Source organism: Lepidochelys kempii, chromosome 11, assembly GCF_965140285.1.
Source record: "Lepidochelys kempii isolate rLepKem1 chromosome 11, rLepKem1.hap1, whole genome shotgun sequence".
Lineage (NCBI taxonomy): Eukaryota > Metazoa > Chordata > Testudines > Cheloniidae > Lepidochelys > Lepidochelys kempii.
Genome location: NC_136390.1, coordinates 3,015,248 through 3,034,129, shown reverse-complemented (window position 1 = coordinate 3,034,129; position 18,882 = coordinate 3,015,248). Strand labels below are relative to the sequence as shown.

At 55.9% G+C, this 18,882-nt stretch overlaps 1 protein-coding gene across 34 annotated transcripts in view; it reads right to left on the bottom strand.

Moving 5' to 3' along the window:
* Positions 1 to 18,882, bottom strand: part of TNS1 (tensin 1) — a 272,805-nt gene that overhangs the window by 176,888 nt on the left and 77,035 nt on the right. For 2 of the 34 annotated variants that reach the window (XM_078854770.1, XM_078854763.1), the window contains exon 1: positions 4,314 to 4,384. The exons of 30 other annotated variants lie outside the window; for them this stretch is intronic. The gene's annotated coding sequence lies outside the window, so the exon portion shown is untranslated. Of the gene's footprint in view, positions 1 to 4,313; positions 4,385 to 18,814; positions 18,863 to 18,882 lie in introns of those variants that run through there. 2 more of the 34 variants (XM_078854768.1, XM_078854762.1) reach the window with 2 other exon arrangements.

Below are 18,882 nucleotides of genomic sequence, written 5' to 3'. Positions count from 1 at the left end.
AGGTAACAATATGAGCTTGTGTTTCCAGAGTGTCTTTCACCCGATGCTGTACAAACTGCAGGCAATATATAGGCCTGGCTTCAGCCACACGTGAAATGCAGCTGTCTCTGGGGTGGAATACACTACTGCGGTGGTGGAGAAGCTGTTTCTTCTTACCCTTCTGCACTGGGTGCCAGAGAACTGGGTCTCATGCACCTGGCTTACACTGCGGCGGGGAGGTTGCCCTGACATCCGCAGACCCTCCCTTGGCCTGCAGGATTTGGAAAGGTGTTGTCAGAGAGAATGGAATGTGAGATTTGCCCCCTTCTCCTCCTCCCAGGAGCCGCTCCCTTTGCTGCCAATCGGCCCACCTTTGATCAGCCTCCCTCGAATTTCAAGGCAGGCTAATTGAAAACACAGAAGCTTTTCTCCCTCCCTGCTCCTGTGTTTACATTCCTCAAAATCTCCTCCAAATATCAGCACAGCCCCTCACGTTCTGCCCTGCACAGGAATGCAGAGAGCTACCCAGAAGGGCCAGGGATGCATTGTACATTGCAGGAACCAGACATCAGCCAATCCACCCCAACAGTCTCTGGGTCCGGCCTGGTCCGGAGTGGTACTCGATTAGCCACGGCATGGAGCAAAGGGGGCAGTCCTCCAAACGGGCCCATCTACACTAGCGTAAACCACTGCCTCAAGGGATCGCATTTGACCAGGGAAGTCTCCCAACTGCATAGTCCGGCCAAACCGTGTCTCAGGCCAGGAAGTGGCATGTTTTGCAGAGCTCTGACACAATCTGGTCATAGGACTCTCCTGTGATACTGTGATTCTCCTGGCATGCTGTTTTCTCGGGTAGGCAGCCCATGAGGGCTTGTATACAAAGACACTTCTCTTCACATTTACACGGGTAGATATGACCCTTAACTAAAATCCCATCCAGCTGCATGCCATTCCGGTTATCCAGATCTACGAGTAAACCGGAACCTTTCCACACCTTCCACACGATTCGTCCACTCAGGAAGGACGGTCCAACGGCCAGAGCATTAGCCTACTGCTTGGAAGACCCCAGTTCAATCCCCTGCCCATGTGATGTTTCTCTGTCCCTCGGTTTCCCAGCCCTGCACTGCCTCACAAGGATAAATACATTAAACACTGTGAGACACTATCTAATGGGGGAGGCATAAATACCTCAAAAGATGCCATGATCCAGTTTGTGTTTCTCAGAGTTTGGGCTCACATGTACGATATAAGCAGCACATCGGAGGTAAATCAGAGCTCAGCAAAGGGGAATGCAATTCGTCCATATTCACCACCCTTTTGCAGTTGCTTTCCACGAACACTCCAGTCCCCAGATGCTGCTAGTGTGAACTCCCATGAAAAGACCTTTTTTAGCTCACATGCTCACCGGTTCTGGTGGGGAAAAGGTTTCATAGGGAGAAAACCAGAGTTCTAGGGTCTATGGAAATTACTCTACAATTCTAAACAAATATTAAAAGATCCTTTCTTTAGGTTCTCTGATTGCTTGGGTTTTTAAACAATCGTTCCGCCGGGATACAGTTTTGCAGTCAATTTTATAGGATGCTCAAAAATACGCTCAGGAAGACTTTCCGCTCAATTCTATAGGACCTTTGTCGACAGGCCAGTGCATTTGAGGCACTCAGGTACCTTAGCAATGGACATCACGAGAACATGAGCGACCACATTGGCAGTTAGCGCTGTACTGGTCAGTTACATCATTCAGCCAATCGGGGCACCGAAACAATAGCATGTGACTTACAGCACTGGCCAACCCCGAGTGAATTGCAGACCTTGGCCAGGGGCGGTTGGCGAATGATGTGCCGAGGAAGAATTACTCACAGGGGAGGTTTGCACATAATTGCAAATGAACCTGAGACGCTCGCGATCCAGATGTGGACAAGTCACAAAGAGCAAGAAGAGCGAAATTCACTGAAATTGTTACAAACTCTTTATTGCCTTGATCTGCTGATGTCAAGGGGGAGGATCAACCTCCTGGAGTAGGAGGGTTTGCAAACCTACCAACTAGTTCAGGACTCTGCCCCATACACCAGCCTTACTACCCCTCTCATTTACACCCAAGTTTCTGCAATACATTGAAACCAGTGTTAAAATTACAAGCTTTCACTCCAAGTTATAAAGGATTTCCTGGTCCTGTTTGCACGCTACAAGGCTTTGAAGGGAAGTTTGTGCTCTGCATTGTCAGCAGCCAGTCTGCAGAGAGCCAGCCTAGTGCAAGGTTGGGGGAGTTGTGCCTCGCTGCCTTATGGAGCAGCCTGCTTTGTCTCTCTCTGTTTTCAGTTCTGGGGTGTTAAGGTTCTGGATTCTAAGAAATGAAGTTGGGTTACATTGCAACCTTCCAGCAAGAAGCGTTATGCTTTTATAGCCCTTCTCCGTGTGCGCTGTGAACATAAGAGCTTCATTCAAGAGTGATGGGATTTTTTTAAAAAATGTTTTTCTAGCAAAAGAGGAAGACTGCGCTGTATATTAAGGCTCCGAGCAGCACCAGAGGCAAGGCTGCTAGCAAGCGCATGCACTGGATGCACGTTTCTGTGTACCCGGTATACAGCATTTTCCCAGCGTGACCTGCCCTCAGTGGGGGTACAAAGTTGTGGGCATTAAGGTATGTAGGGCTTTAACAAGATGGTAGGGCTGCAAGAGAGAGGGGGGCAGACTTGGTTTCACTTTCCCGAAGTTTGGCTCAGCTTTCCAAAATGTAGGAACCACGTAATTATTGTTATGGTCACATGGAGGAGCCCCAACATGCCGGACGCTGCCCAGACACACAGGGAAAGACAGCCCCTGCCCAGCTGAGATCAGGGCCCCGTTATGCCAGATGCTGCCCAGACACACAGCAAGAGACAGTTCCTGCCCCAGCTGAGATCAGGGCCCCGTTGTGCTGGGTGTTGCTTAGACACACAGCAAGAGACGGTCCCTGCCCCAAAGATCTTACAATCCAAATAAACCAGACAATGGGGTGAGAGGGGAAACTGAGGCACACAGAGGGGAAGGGACCTCCCACGGTCCCACAGCAAGTCAACAGCAGAGCCGGAAATCGAGCCCAGCTCTCAAGTCTCAGTTCAGTGCTCCATCCATTAGACCACACAGCCTCAGGTGTTGCCCTAGATACCGGACTTATCGTTTCATTTGAATTTTTTTCACTCTCCGCCTCTCTGTTTCTTCCCCCCCATTTTTTCCATTGGGTTTTTCCACCCAACTCCCCCTGATTTTCACAGACCCAACGCGATGACGTCAGAGTCAAATCTTCTTAGCGAGGCATAAAAGAATTTTCCGGCTCAATCACCTTTCCTGGCTGAATGCGCCTGCTCGCCCGAGTGTCTCTTGGAAGGGACAGGTTTCAGAGGAGCAGCCGGGTCAGTCTGTATCCGCAAAAAGAAAAGGAGGACCTGTGGCACCTTAGAGACTCACACATTTATTTGAGCATAAGCCTCCTTCAGGCCGAAGTGCCAGTTGTCCTAAAGCTTTCAGACGGGGACGGTCATAACTACAGGTTTGTACAGCACCTGGTACAACGGGGCTCTGAGTAGGGTGACCAGATGTCCTGATCTTATAGTAACAGTCCCAATATTTGGGGTTTTTCTTATATGGGCTCCTATTACGCCCCCCACCCTCTGTCCCGATTTGTCACACTTGCTATCTGGTTACCCTAGCCCTGGCTGCCACATTCTGAGCATGAAATAGGAACCACCCAGAAATGGCACCAATTTGACTCTGTCCATCTCTGGATCAATTGAATTAAACCGGGGTAACCCCAAGCTCGGAAGCTCGTCTCTCTCACCGGCAGAAGTCGGTCTGATAAACGGTATCACCTCCCCCGCCTCGTCTCTCCGGCGTAACCCCTGGCACCGGACCCTCTGAAATCGGTTTACATCGATTTAGCTCAATCGCGGATTAAGGGAGTAAAGCGCTTCCCTGCAGGAGAGCGCCTTAGACTTTAACTAGGAAGGGACCCAGAGGGACCAGGAACCATGGTCCAGGCTGGGGTACGCCGACATGGCAGCTGGAAGTGACACACCCATGCTAGCTTGGCTGGCCCTTGCAGGCTAAAAAGAACAGCGTAGGCGAGGCGGGACGGGACGGGTGGCGGGATGCGTTAGCGGTCCATAGGCTAGCTGAAGGCATGCCCAGGGTCTCGGACAGGATCGCGCTCAGGCGGCTAGCTTGTGCCAAGGCCCGGGCCGACGCTGCTATTTTTAGCGTGCTAGCCGGATCGAAGCTAGCCCCAGTGTGTCTACGCGAGCACGGGCACCTGGGGGCCCTGGACCCCCATAATCAATCAAACAGAAAGTGAAACTCACCGGCTCAGGGCCGCCATCCCAGCCCCAGGAAATGCCAGGGGCCAACCAACAGCCTCCGCTGGTGCCCTCCGGCTCCTCCAGCCGTAAACAGCCCAGGCCCTACTGGGGCTGCAGCGGATACTTAGCTCCACCGCCTCCACCTCCCCCCAGCGCCCCCCCGCTGCACCTCAGGAAGGGAGCGTGGCCTCTTCCAGCTCGAGCCAGGCCCAGGACTGAAAGCTGGCCCGCACCCAGCGCCGAGGCGGCCTGCATGGCGGAGGATTGTTTAGGCCTATCTCTGACGTAGGTCCCTTCCTTTCCCACAGGCTCCCATAAACATTCCTGGCTGTCCGATCCCTGGCCCGGGGCAGGGCTGTGCTCGGGGCTTTGACGCTAACCCGGCGTCCTGCTCCAGAACGTCGCCCCTGGTGGGGCTCGGCCGCGCCCGCGACGGTAGGGGCACTGCCCTCGGCAGACCACCGGGAGGCAGTGCTGCGCGCGGAAACACGATCCTTTTCACGGCTCTGCTGCCGTGGGGGGGAACAGACAGACTAAATTGTGATGTCCCTGGACGGGGTGCGTACGACCAGCCAGCTGGCACAAAGAGGGGCAGAGCCATGGCTCTCCCTAGTCTCCACCTGTTTGCTCCTAGGGTGGGGCGGGTCACCCATCCCTCCCCGGAGCAGCCAGAGCTGCATTCCTGGCAGCCCTCAAGCTGCAAGCGGGCAATTGCTTCATCACCCTATTCCCCTCCACGGCCGCATCAGCATAGGCCCGGTCCAGCCCATGCATGGGAGATTTCTCTTCTGCTCCCGACGGCACCCGTGGGGCACGGGGAAGGGGCTACCCCCAGGAAATACCTGCCCTTCTAAAGGGGTTGCTGCCAATGGACACAACCCCAGCCTCCAGCCATGGTGCAGCATTGCCGGCTCTGGTGATCGGACCACAAGCCAAGCTGCTGGAAGCCCGACATGGCAGAGATATCTCGGTGTCCGTGCCTCACGGGGGCAGAGGAGAGTTTAAAAGGGCGAGGGGAGCGCAGACCCCCGCGTCTATTACAGCTTAGAAAATCGCGTGATTTTTAAGCCCGTCTCCTGATTTGGAGGGCTGGGGCGAAGGGGCGGGCTCAGGAGGTTTTTGATGCAAGGGGCTGGCCATAGTGCAGGCGTCCTGCACCGCACACCTTGCGTCTGGAGCATCACACAGAGCGCTCCCCAGCTGAGCTGTCCACGGAGGGGGAACGGAAAGCTGTATCAGCGACGGAAAATGCCCCTGCGACCAGCCGCCCCCTCCCCAGCCCTCCAGAGCCTTCCCTGCTCTAGGGTTAATAAATAAGTCTAGCCACAAGGCTTCCCACCCTCCCTTCGCTACGGGTGATCATGCCACAGGTACCCAGGTATCAGCCGACACTTGCCTTTGCTCAGCGTTATTCCATGGCAATTCATTTCACTCCCTCGACACCCCCCCCATACACACACACAAAACAGTTCCTCTGCCAGGCCGGGGGCTGCACCCCAGGAGTGCCCATCGAGAGTTATCAGCCGCATCCCTCATCCCCCAGCACGAGATGCACGAGACACATGTCCCCTGCAGCACGTCTCTCAGCTCGGGGACAAGGAAGGGTTGCGGATAACACAGCAGAGACCCCCAAGCCAGGACTGCGAGGAGGAGCCCCCGGCCATGGGGGAGCCCACCCCGCTGCTGAATGGCTCCTGCCCTCTCCATTATCCAAACACAACTGTGCCCCTATTCGGACCACGGGGAGCATCCGGATGTCTTTCCAGGCCGGCCGCCCCAGCACTGCACAGAAAGCCCATCACGCGTTGCCCGTGCGGCCTGCTGCATTTGAGGGGTAATGTTCTGCCGATCACAGCGCAAGCCCCGTCCAACCCGGCGTGTTTGGGCGTCTTTCTGCATGCCTGCTGCATCGGCACCTCCTTGCTATTAAACACACCTGCCCTCGGGGTGCCTCGGAATCTCCCCCAATCCATTCGCGGGGATTCCAATGAGACAGAAACTTTCCCGCCAACCACGCCCTGCCGGGGCCCGATGTGCAGCAGAGCCGAGCGGGCCCGGCTCCAGGGGAAAAGTCTCCTGCATCCCGCTTCCTCCAGGCCGAGCGCAACAACGGGGCATAAAGCCTGGTCCCAGGAGAGAGCCCATCCACCTAGGTAGCACCGGCCGGTGAGACTGACAGAGGTGGGGGTAGCCATAATCCGGGGAGCCCCCTGAGGCAGAAGGAGAAACGGGAGGGAGAGGTAGCAAAGATAGGACGGGCAGCGTGGGAGCGGGCAGACTTGCTCCCGGCAGCGTCCAGCCGTGCTAAGCAATGGGAGGGTCTGTCCTCACTGCAGTCGCGGGGGCGGGGAATTGCAGCCCACGTACCCGAGCGAGCCTGGATCTAGCGAGCCTGGCTGCCGAGACCCGCAAAGCCCGCCTGGCCCGCTGAGTAATCACTCCAGCCGCTCGCCCGCGCGGCTTCCCTGCCGTCAGTACCTACATCTGCACACGCTGCAGCCCCCACGGCGCCGCAGGCAGCCCCACGGCCTTTGGCGACAAGGGCTCCGGGGGGCCCAGCCAGAGGAGGCTCGGTCGAGCCGAGTGCGGAAGAGGCAGGGCAGCAGGGAGACGAGAGGGAAGAGCTCCTGGGTGCACAAAGCTAGACGGGACTCTCCACATCCGACAGGAGAGAGGCCATGGCCCGGGCTGGACGGGAGGTCAGTGGAAGAGAAGGGGGGCTGAACAGGGGGCCAAAGCGGTTGAATGATGACAGAGGACCATAGGAAGCAGCTGGGAAGGGGAAGGCTTGGGGACTCCTGGCAGATTAAAGGGCCACACTCTCGGCCGGCGTATGCCCATCAGTGCCACGCCCTTCGCAGCCACGGAGGAGCTGGCCGCGACGCTCAGAAAATCTCTTTCCCTTCCCCCTTCCAGGAGCCCACCCAGCCGCTGTGCCGCGGAGGAGAGCGCCTTGGGGAAAGCTGGGTGTGACTCCCTGCAAGCCGGGACCCTCAGAAACGTTCCTGCCAATCACCGGTGACAGACAGCACTGCCAGGGGCCTGCCTGAGCCCCCGGGAGCATCCGGCCACTCGCACTGCTCTGCGCACATTCGTTCTGCACCGGCGGCAGCCGTTGGAAGGGGAAACGGCTCCTTGTTCCCCTCCCCACCCCCCGAAAACGGCTGCTAGCGAAGAAGCCTCCTGGAGGTTTTCCTTCAGGGCTGGTGCTCATCCCGCTAGCTGGACCCTCATGTCAACCGAGCAATTGGGCGAGGTGGCAGCCCAGCTCGTGAGCCCGAAATACCGTCCCGGCCCCAGCACGCTGCACCGTGACGTGCAGATGCCGGGGCTCGATGTGCCCAATGTGGCCAAGGTGCAACGGAAGCAGTGCCACGTCCGGACGTGCAGACTTGCCCCGCAGGACAGGCGGACAGGTCGGAAATTCAGGGGGGCCGAATTCCTTCTGCAAGCCCTGGGGGCTCCATCAGAGACCGATCCCCGATGGGGACCCGGAGGAGCCAATCAGCGGCATCTCTTGGGCACCGCCTGCCGTGCTGGACTGAGCCAACGTTAGACGAGGATGGTTAAGGGCTAGAAGACAGGACGGAAGCTGGGCAATAAATGTGGTGCTCCTAAAGGGAGAGACAAATTTTGGGGTCGGGACCAGGCCATTGGTCAGGCAGATGCAACTTTCACCACGCACAGCTCGGCCAGTGCACCCAGCCTGACGTGCAGCGGCCCCCCCCTGCTATTCCAGCCCTGGGCTCCCCACCCAGCTCCCCCGCCAAACCTCACTCCTGAGCCACATAGACTCCAGCCCCTCCTGAGTGGCGATTCCCATCGCGCCCCATCGGCTGGGGCTCTCCCCACACGGAGAGCAGTCATCATGGACTGCAGGGCCACACGGGATCACCTGGAGGCTGACCCCCCTGAGTTACGCCGGGCGGAGAGCTTGGAGATGCAGCCGCCGCACTGGGCATGACACAGTGTTTAGGGTGGGATGCCCAGAGACGCCGCACCGGGGTGCAAGCAGCAGAGCGGCGGGACACGGCTGCACCGGGCCAGAAGGGAGCTGGGGATGCAAAGAGGCTACAAGACAGATCCGGAGACATCAGGGGGTGGCCGCGCTGGTGGGAGGTCTCCTGAAGAAGGAGCTCGCCAGCCCGCACAAACCAAACCCAGCACTGCAAGCAGGATTTGTTTGTTCTATTTTTAAACTCAAATCTCCGGGGCTTGCCCCAGGGAGCAGTAACTAGGAACAGACTCTGCCCCCCAACGACACCCCCACCCCCCCCCGCTGAAGGTCTCTCAGGAGCCAGCCACAGCCAAGAAAGTTAATCACCAAACCGGCAGCCAGGCGCTTTATGCCTGTTCTCAGCGAGGCCTTGGAGATCAGTTACAGTGAAATAATCCGAGCAGTTGGGAGCAGTGGGGTTCAGGCCTGGAGGGCGGGGGGCGCTTGCTTTGCCGATGAACATACAAAGCACGCCCAGGTTGAAACGCACGCAGGCTTGGTGCGTGCCCAGCGCACTGACCTCGCTGCTGAGTGCCCCCGGGCCAGGTGCCCAGGGGAGGAGAGAGACCAGCACGGAAAGGGTTAAACTGAAATGCGCAGCAAGCCCAGCTGATGTTACAGACGGGAGGGAGCTGCCTGAGATCCCTGCGAAGGGAGAGGCTGCATCTGGGCACACGCGCCAGGCTGGGCTTTGCAAGGGAAGGGGATTAGGGTCTGGCTTCCTTTGGCAGCGTGAAATAAACAAAAACCCAACCATGTTCCCACTGTCAAAGTAGCTGAAAACATCCCCAGATGTTTTCCTCACTGGCCTCCTTCCCCCAGCCCTGCCTGCTTCCCACGAGGGGAAGGTCAAGCGGCGAGGGAGACGCAAACCCACACAGAGGAAGTCGGTCCTCCCTGCTGCTAACCCTGGGACCCGGAAGGACAGAGGGCTGAGAAATCCCAGAGGAGCGAAAAAAGAACGTACGGCTGCAGGGGGAAAGCACAGTTGCCCCGCTGGCCTCCCGTTTGCACCCAGCCTGCAGCTCAGGGGTTGGCTTTTCCCGGCCCAGAAAAGGCCCCCATGCTGGTATGCTCCTCTTTGCACCGAGGAACCCGCTGGCCCCCAAGCTGCAGCCGCAGAGGTAATTCCCAGGCCGGTGGACATACCTGTGATCGCGCTAGCAGGCTGATAACAGCAGAGCCAGGGCAGCATGGGCCCTGGGAGCGGCGAGCCCCCCCGAGGATTTACCTAGGGTCTCTGACGGGATCGGCTGCGGGCAGCCGGGCCATCCCGCTGCCGCGGCTACCCTGCTATTCTGAGAGCACTAGTGTTCACATGGAAACAGCGCTGCCCCGCGTAAGCAACGGCCGAGGCTGGCAAGAAGACTCCCGGGCCAGTCCCCAGCTGGTGGTAGGTCAGTGGTGTGGTGCTAGGTTCCTTTCTGGCACCCGGCCCCATCGCAACGGGCCTGGTTACCCAAACACCCGGCCCTGTCCCACGGCTGCCCGCAGGGCGTACCTCCAAGCACCGGCAACTCCAGCCACGGCAGGCATGAGAACCCACTCTGCTTCGCCTGCGCCGGGCATCTCCCCCGGAGGAGCAGCCTCCCCGGACAGACGCAGCCCCTCAGCTGCAGCGCTCCTCACTGGCATACCGCCGCTCCCCGGGGGGAAGGGGGTCTTTCACCCTAAGACACCACTGTGGTCCACAGAGACCTGTCGACAAACCACAGAGAATGATATTCCCTTGCATTGCCGGCTGGAGCAAGCCAAAGCGCTAAGTATTATCGTTAGTAAGAGTAGGCGGTACTTACAGCGAGAGGCAGCACGGCCCAGTGGGTAGGCCCCTTGACTATAACTCAGGAGACCCGTGTTCTGTTCCCACCTGCTGGGTGACTTCACCTTTCCATGCCTCAGTTTCCCTCCCACTCATCTGTCTTGTAAGCTCTTTGGGGCAGGGACTCAGGAGCCTAAACCCCATCAACTGTCAATAGGTGTCTGGCTCCTAAATCCCTTTGGAAAAGGATTGGTAGGTGCTGCAGCACTGGGCACAGCAATCCCCAAACACCTTTACAAATCTGGGCCTCTTGATGCCGTTGGCGCCCGGCCCTGCAGGGCCCCATTCTCAGTGGGAGCCGCTGGGACGATACCGTGCTGCGAAGAACGAATGCTCCATTTCTCCTTGACGCCCGAGTCCCACGAGTTCAGCTGAGCGTCGGGGAGGTCGGCAATGCCGCAGCGGCACACAGCCCTCCACAACGCACGGAGTAAGCCAGGGGGTCAGATTTTGCCAAAGGGATTCAGGCGCCTAAGATCCAGCGCAACCTCTAGCGACCTTTTTCACTAGGAGGGTGGTGAAACACTGGAATGCGTTACCTAGGGAGGTGGTAGAATCTCCTTCCTTAGAGGTTTTTAAGGTCAGGCTTGACAAAGCCCTGGCTGGGATGATTTAACTGGGAATTGGTCCTGCTTTGAGCAGGGGGTTGGACTAGATGACCTTCTGGGGTCCCTTCCAACCCTGATATTCTATGATTCTATGATTCTATGATTTCAGTGGGTCTTCGGTGCCGAGCTTGCTACGGCGCTTTTGAAAATCTCCGTCGGTGCCGATCTGTCTTTTTCAGCACCTATGTTCCTTAGAAACACCTGGTCCAGGGTCTGTGGCCTGGGGAGCAACCGGCATCCACAAGAAGGACTGAGTGCCGGGGAACAGCCCGGCAGCGGCGAGGCGGCTGGCAGAGGATGGATCCGGGGAAGAGCTGGGCCTTACAAAGGGATCGGAACGGGGCGCTCGGCAGGGCTGCCTCAGCTCCTTCCCATCTCTCTCCGCTCCTCGGGACTGGCCTGAAAGCAGGGCTCCCTGCTCCATGAGCCCAGCTGCTCCCAGGTCCCCAGCTGCAGTTACAACCCGCGCTCCAGGAGGTCTCCGAGTCACCCGGTTGCCATGGGGACGGTCGAGGTTGTCACAAAAACACCCACTGAGGATTTCAGGCGGGGAAATAAACAAGGGGAGCAGAGGACGTCTGGGGAGACAGAGCCCCCCGTTTCCGCACAACGGAGCGTGAGAGGTGGGGAGGGGCGCGAGAGCACAGGAAAAGGGCGCTTGAATTCTCCCGTGAGCAGTCCGCACCTTCCCTCGTGCCAGCTACAATGTCTGGATCAGCCTCTCTGGTCCGGTGCCCCATGCCACCTCCTTCTCCTCCCCTGCTCAGAACACACCCCCTTTCTCCAGCACAGACCTCCCCCCCAGACCACAGCGCCATCCACTCCCCCCACCTCCTCACGCTGGATCTAGCAAGGAGCAAGCCAGTCCCTCCGGTGGACCCAAGAACCAATGAATGCCAACGGACAAGGGGTGCAGAGGGGTTACAGGATTCCGGTTCCACCAAGGAACAGCCGCGAGGTCTCAAAGGAAAGCGGGGTGGCACACTGATCCTCGGCACTGCTGTGAAATGGACGTACCAACACTGCGTAAGGAGTTCGGTCCATACTCTGAAAATGCAGCCGCAAAGGCTGTGTCAAGGTGCTAGCCTGGGTCTACACTAGAAAATTAGGTCAGCATAACTACATCGCTCAAGGGTGAATTCTTCCACCAACCAGGCTGCGGCTTCTCGGGGAGGAGGATTACCGATGCCAACGGGAGAATCTCTCTCACCGGTGAAGTGCTACAACGACTAGCGGATTAAGTGTAGACAAGTCACCAGCAAAGGTGAAACCTTGGCTTTCTGCCGGACGAGAGCTGCTTAGGCTTCTGTCTCTTCACGTGTAAACCAAGTGTTGGCTCTGTCACCGTGGGCCCCCCCGTCTGAACTGAATGTCAAGGACAGGTTGTGTGGAATTCAGAAAGCAGCTCACAGGAAGGGACAAGGAGCAGGGCGCGAAGGAGGACCCTCGGCAAGGAACACATCAAAAGGTTTCCTCCCCGCCATTTTTGCATCATGTCAAAAAACACCGCAAAGAACTTTGGGGCAGCTAAGCTTCTCTAGGCAGGAGGCTACCCAGTTAGTTAAGCTGAATCTCGAGAGAGCGTGCTATGATCTTGCTTTATACGTAACCACTGGTTTCCTGTATCCTTGCTCGCTGAATCCCTGCGCTTTGTTTTCTGTGGCTGGAGTCATTTCACACTACGCAAGTCTTGTTTTCACTGTAAACAGATCTCAGTGCTGCGGGGCTAAGCAAAGTGCTGGCTCTCTGTTAACTCTTACAGGCCGGGGCGGACCGTTCCTTTGGAGACGGCAGGCCTGGAACCTCTGGGAGCGTTCAGTGGTCAGGGGCTGGATGCTGCAGAGAACACCCCGAGCATGCAGCACTGCTGCATGCCTGTCACTCCCTGCGCAGAGAGCGTGAGCCCTGCGGGGCCTGGAAGGCAGCGTTTGTGTTGCGAGAGGCTGCTGCAGTAGGAAGAAGGGGATCTTGCCATGTCGTAGGAGACCCGAGGTCCACCTAGGCTGGCAGCCAGTCTCCAAAAGAGGCCAGGGCTTTGGCAGAAGTTACAACCCACCACACTGCACAGCACCACCCTGAAGGTGGAGGGAAAGGGCTTCCAGACCCAGCGGGAGATCAGCTCAAGCCCACGCGTTATTAAGGGGGCTGTATAGCCCTGGCCCAGGGTTGGATGTGGTGAAGCATGGACCATAGGGTAAGGAGAGACATCGTGGGTGCCCAGCCTGTTCATCTTGCAATTTACAGCATCCTTCCCATGAAGGCTCATCGCTAACCCATTCCTGCGTCTCACACAGCGAGGCCTCCGCAGACGCCCCCTTGGCGTGCCTTGTCCACTGTCCCATTGCCCGAACTGTCAAAGGGGATTTTTCCACCTAACGTCAATGTGACACTACACCCCATATTCTTCATAGAAATACTGTTGCGATATGGCATAACTAAGATGTGTTTTACAGCCCTCTGTGAAGGAAGAAGTGGTTCGGGACTACTTAGAAAAACTGGACGTGCACGAGTCCATGGGGCCGGATACGTTGCATCCGAGAGTGCTAAAGGAATTGGCAGATGTGATTGCAGAGCCATTGGCCATTATCTTTGAAAACTCATGGCGATCGGGGGAAGTCCCGGAAGATTGGAAAAAGGCTAATGTAGTGCCCATCTTTAAAAAAGGGAAGAAGGAGGATCCTGGGAACTACAGGCCAGTCAGCCTCACCTCAGTCCCCGGAAAAATCATGGAGCATGTCCTCAAGGAATCAATTCTGAAGCACTTAGATGAGAGGAAAGTGATCAGGAACAGTCAGCATGGATTCACCAAGGGCAAGTCATGCCTAACGAATCTAATTGCCTTCTATGATGAGATAACTGGCTCTGTGGATGAAGGGAAAGCAGTGGACGTGTTATTCCTCAACTTTAGCAAAGCTTTTGACACGGTCTCCCACAGTATTCTTGTCAGCAAGTTAAAGAAGTATGGGCTGGATGGATGCACTATAAGGTGGGTAGAAAGCTGGCTAGATTGTCGGGCTCAACGGGTAGTGATCAATGGTTCCATGTCTAGTTGGCAGCCGGTATCAAGTGGAGTGCCCCAAGGGTCAGTCCTGGGGCCGGTTTTGTTCAATATCTTCATTAATGACCTGGAGGATGGTGTGGATTGCACTCTCAGCAAATTTGCGGATGACACTAAACTGGGAGGAGTGGTAGATACGCTGGAGGGCAGGGATAGGATACAGAGGGACCTAGACAAATTGGAGGATTGGTCCAAAAGAAATCTGATGAGGTTCAACAAGGACAAGTGCAGAGTCCTGCACTTAGGACGGAAGAATCCCATGCACCGCTACAGACTAGGGACCGAATGGCTAGGCAGCAGTTCTGCAGAGAAGGACCTAGGGGTTACAGTGGACGAGAAGCTGGATATGAGTCAACAGTGTGCCCTTGTTGCCAAGAAGGCCAATGGCATTTTGGGATTTATAAGTAGGGGCATTGCCAGCAGATCGAGGGACGTGATCATTCCCCTCTATTCGACATTGGTGAGGCCTCATCTGGAGTACTGTGTCCAGTTTTGGGCTCCACACTAGAAGAAGGATGTGGAGAAATTGGAGAGAGTCCAGCGAAGGGCAACAAAAATGATTCGGGGACTGGAACACATGACTTATGAGGAGAGGCTGAGGGAACTGAGATTGTTTAGTCTACGGAAGAGAAGAATGAGGGGGGATTTGATAGCTGCTTTTAACTACCTGAAAGGTGGATCCAAAGAGGATGGATCTAGACTATTCTCAGTGATAGCAGATGACAGGACAAGGAGTAATAGTCTCAAGTTGCAGTGGGGGAGGTTTAGGTTGGATATTAGGAAAAACTTTTTCACTAGGAGGGTGGTGAAACACTGGAATGCGTTACCTAGGGAGGTGGTGGAATCCCCTTCCTTAGAAGTTTTTAAGGTCAGGCTTGACAAAGCCCTGGCTGGGAGGATTTAGTTGGGATTGGTCCTGCTCTGGGCAGAGGGTTGGACTAGATGACCTCCAGAGGTCCCTTCCAACTCTGTTATTCTATGATTCTATGATTTAGGCAAGATGGGGCATGGAATGATGTCACCTGGTGCAGAGTATCACCTTGGACACAGCTGAGATTTTTCCAGTGGAAACAAAGGATTCCTGCCTTATGTAAATCCTACCTAAGGCTGGGAAGTGAGTCCATCAAGGCTCTTCTCTGCCTGCCTGCCCAAGAAGGAAGACTGCTGAAAACACCTGAAGAAACAAAGGAACTAAGCAGGGGAAAGGCCAGGGCTGAGGCCAGGCTGAGACAGGTGTCTAGCCTGTAAAGAGAAATAACTGAATCTCTGAGCTGCAGAAACTCTGCAACCTGACTAAAAAAACATTTAGGTGAGAAATGACTATTTGTAACCTGCTTCTTTAGTGTATGATGCTTAGTTGGTGTGTTTTGTTTTGTTTGCTCAGTGACCTGCTTGGTTCTGTTTGCTATCCCTTCTAATCACTCAGAATTTACCTTTCGTAGTTAATAAATTTATTTCTGGTTTATACCAAAACCCATCATAACTGGTGGGAAAGGCAAAAAGCTGTGAATGTCTTCCTCCACGTTGCGGGGTGGGGAGGATTTCATGAGCTTACGCTATATGGATTTCTGTACAGCGCAAGGTAATATAATTTGGGGGTTATACTCCAGAGAGGGTGCGCACAGGAGTGCTGGGCAATCCCCTAGCTGAGGCCTCCCCCAGAGAGCTGACCACAGACTCTGTGTGATTCTACAGCTGGGTGTGTCCCTACTTGTGTGTGTGCTGGAAGGGGGCTTGAGAACCTGTCACAGCAGCCCAGAGTGAAGGAAACCCAGGCTGGTGAGACAGGTGGGTTCAGTGAGACCCCAGTGGGACTCCGGTGCCACCCCGAAAGCAGGGGGTCTAACCCATCACAGTCTAGTCTAAATTTCTCCTTAGCGGCTTCTGGCGGTTGCTCCTTGTCCCACCATCTACCAAGGAGGCTGGAATAATTCCCTTCCTTTCCCTTCAAATCGCACACTGTTGCTGCAGAGGTAGCCATTGACGAGGACGCTCTATTCCCAGCCACCCCAATGAAGCCTTGCCCTCTCTCAAAGGAGGCACACGAGTTTCGATCTCTTGGTCTTGCAAATGCTGGTGTCGTTCTGGCCCAGGACTTGACACAGCCCGTCCCAGTGTAGTCGCCAGTCCCAGGGGTATTTTACCACCAAGGCTGGCCCTTCCTCTCTATTCCAGTCCCACTCCTGTCTCCAGCCAGCTGCAAATCTTTGCCTTCACCAGCCACAGCACATCAGCTGGCAAAACTGAATTCCTTTGGAGAAGCTCCTGCCTCGATCTCGTCTTGTCTTTTTTCTTTTAGCGGCAGAGTTCTGACAGCCCCGACTAATCTTCTGTTTATTGCACAAGGAACGCACACAGAGGACGGCATGTTTCCATTGAGGGGTTTTCCACGCCCAGAGAATTTCTCAGCTGTTTCCCCTCTCCTCCCTCCAAACCACTGCCTGCCAGCACGATCCTGGACAATCACTGGGCCCTGAGAGCAGAAGGGCCCCAACCAGGCAAGGAGCCCATCAACCTGATAGACGGTTTCGCAATCGGCCCTCAGGCAAGGGGGGCAGGAATGCTCTGGGGGGAACCACGCATCCGATTTGGGAGTGGGAAGGCGTGAGCACTATCCCGTTCCAAACACTCGGGGGTTGGAGTTTTATTTTTCCAGGGCCGCTGATGCTCCAACACAGCATCTGGCTTTCGGTGGGGGCCCTGCTTTCTTGTTCCCCGCTCGGGATCTCTCTGAGACATAGGGAAGCCAAAGCCACAGGTGAGTCAGTGGCTCAGCTGGCATCAGAAGCCGATGATTTCAGCCAGGACCCCACCCTCTCCAGCCTGGAGATTTAAACGCAGTGCTAGGAGCATGCTGCTTTCTGGGCGTCGCCCTGGAGGCTAGATCATGACCAGGGATATAGATGGCCTTCCTGGGACTCTCCTGGGGAATGCTGTCCCCTGGATCACACCACGCCCAGCAATTCAGGCTAGTTTATCTAGAAACCGATAAGAGAGAACCGTGCTAGAAGTGCCCGCAATGGCAGGGATATGATTAAATGAGATACACCCAGAGAGCGCTGGCCAGGGACACACGCTGCAGAGGAAGGCGAAAAACCCCAAAGGTCCCTGCCAAGCTGACCTGGGGGAAGAGTCCTTCCCGACCGCACATGTGGCGATCAGTTAGACCCTGAGCATGTGAGCAAGAACCAGCCAGCCAAGCAGCGTGCGGGAAGAATTCTCGGTGCCACCCAGAGCCCCGGGCCTCCGCACCCATCTGCAGCCGTGGCCAGCACTCACACTTCAGAGGAAGTTCTGTGCCTCACCCCCTCTGTGTTTCAGTTGCCCCAGGTCGGGATGCTCCGGTATTTTGCCCACTCCCCTTTCTTCACAGCACCCCCAATGCCTGGGACAACCTCCCTCTTCTCCTGCCAGTCCCTCCCGAAAAAAAAAATTTTGCTTTGCCTTCTCCATCAAGCCCCGCTCCAATGCCCTCCCGCCTTACGCCTGATGCCAAAAGCTTACCCACCCAAGGCAGAACCAAAAGGAAAAAGTTTTCTTCTTGGGGAAGTCACCCTCCCCCCAAAGCAGCTTTCTCCCTCTTCCCCTTGAGCACCCAGCCCCTCCTGGTATCAGCGTAAGCACATTCAGGGAGCCTGATTCTCCACTGCCACTGGTCTGGCTGCTACTGCTTTGCACTGGGTGGTGGTGGGGAATGGTGACACACAGTGCAATGCAATGGCGCTTCCAGCCCTCTCTCTCCTTTCATGGCACACTTGGGGACGCATCCAGCTACCACAGGCCAGGGGAGACTTTCCATTGACTTTAAAGGGCACCGGATTGGGGCCCTAGGGCCCTCACCCTTTCCGAAAGCTCCCAGGGGATCAGATCGCGGGTCCATTCCCAATACTAAGTAAAAGAGCCTTTGCAGGATATTTGTGACCTTCTCCCAAACAGCCGCCCAGCCAGTAAATTGCACCCAGCTCTAGCGCTCCGCACAGCGTTTGTTAACTGCTGTCTCTATCCTGTAACAACCGCTTCGGACGCTTCTCCCTCAGGAGTAGAGCATGAGCCCTAGAACATGTGAAGGGAAAATGATGCAATACAGCAAAGAAAGAAAGAACAAGTCTGGTTGCACCTGGCGTAACCAACAGCAGTGATCCAGGGCCTGGGGAAAAAACTCTGACATGCAGGTAGATTATAAGAGGGGAAATCAGGAGGTTCTGTTCTTCCTACCCCATTGCACAAGAACCAGGGAGATGCAGTGAATTTAGAAATTCAATCCTGAGCGAAGAAAACGTTTTTTCACACCATGTGTGATTAACCTGTGGAACTCACTGCCACAGGAAGTCACTGAGGCCAAGATTCAAAGAGAAGCTGCACATCTACAAAGAGCACAAGAATCTCCAGCCTTGTCCTAATAATTGTGGAAGGACTATTAAACCTTCTGCTTCAGGGCTTGAGCCGATGTCTACCTCTCAGAGACCAGGATCAGACCTGACGTTGGGGCAGATTATCTCCTATCTGCTCCTGGGGGTTCTCACACCTCTGACCCAGCTAGTGCCGGTCACTGTCAGAAACAGGACACTGGGCTGGACGGCCCTCGGCTCTGAGACAGTCTGGCAATGCCTGCTTCCCTGCCGCGTGCTCATCCCTGCATGCACTGTGCTCCGGGGTTCAGAGCCGGGCTGTTCCCCCAGCCCTGCCCCCCATGCTCAGATCCAGGCTTCAGCATTGCAAGGGTTACTGCCTCCCCAGACAGCAATCACTCACCTGTTCAGCAGGGAGAGCCTGGATTCTGGTTTCATTCAATTGCATATCAATGAGGGGGTCCCTGTTCCACCCTCCAAGCAATCCTAGGAACAGCCTTCACCTGTCGCTTACCTGTGTTATTTAAACAGCAGCAGGTTCAGACAGCAAAGTCCCTGCCCCGTACAACGTCACTGGCAGACAGAGCAAATAATCCCGACAGGCTGGGGGCGAAGGGGAGAGGAGACAGCAGAGAAGAAGGGGTGAGGGAAGCGGCTCTGTGGGGAGCTCTACCTGCAAAGCCTCTGCATTCACCGGTGTCCGTCTGTTTCCAGATTTGGGTTTTTTTTCTCCCTTTGAGG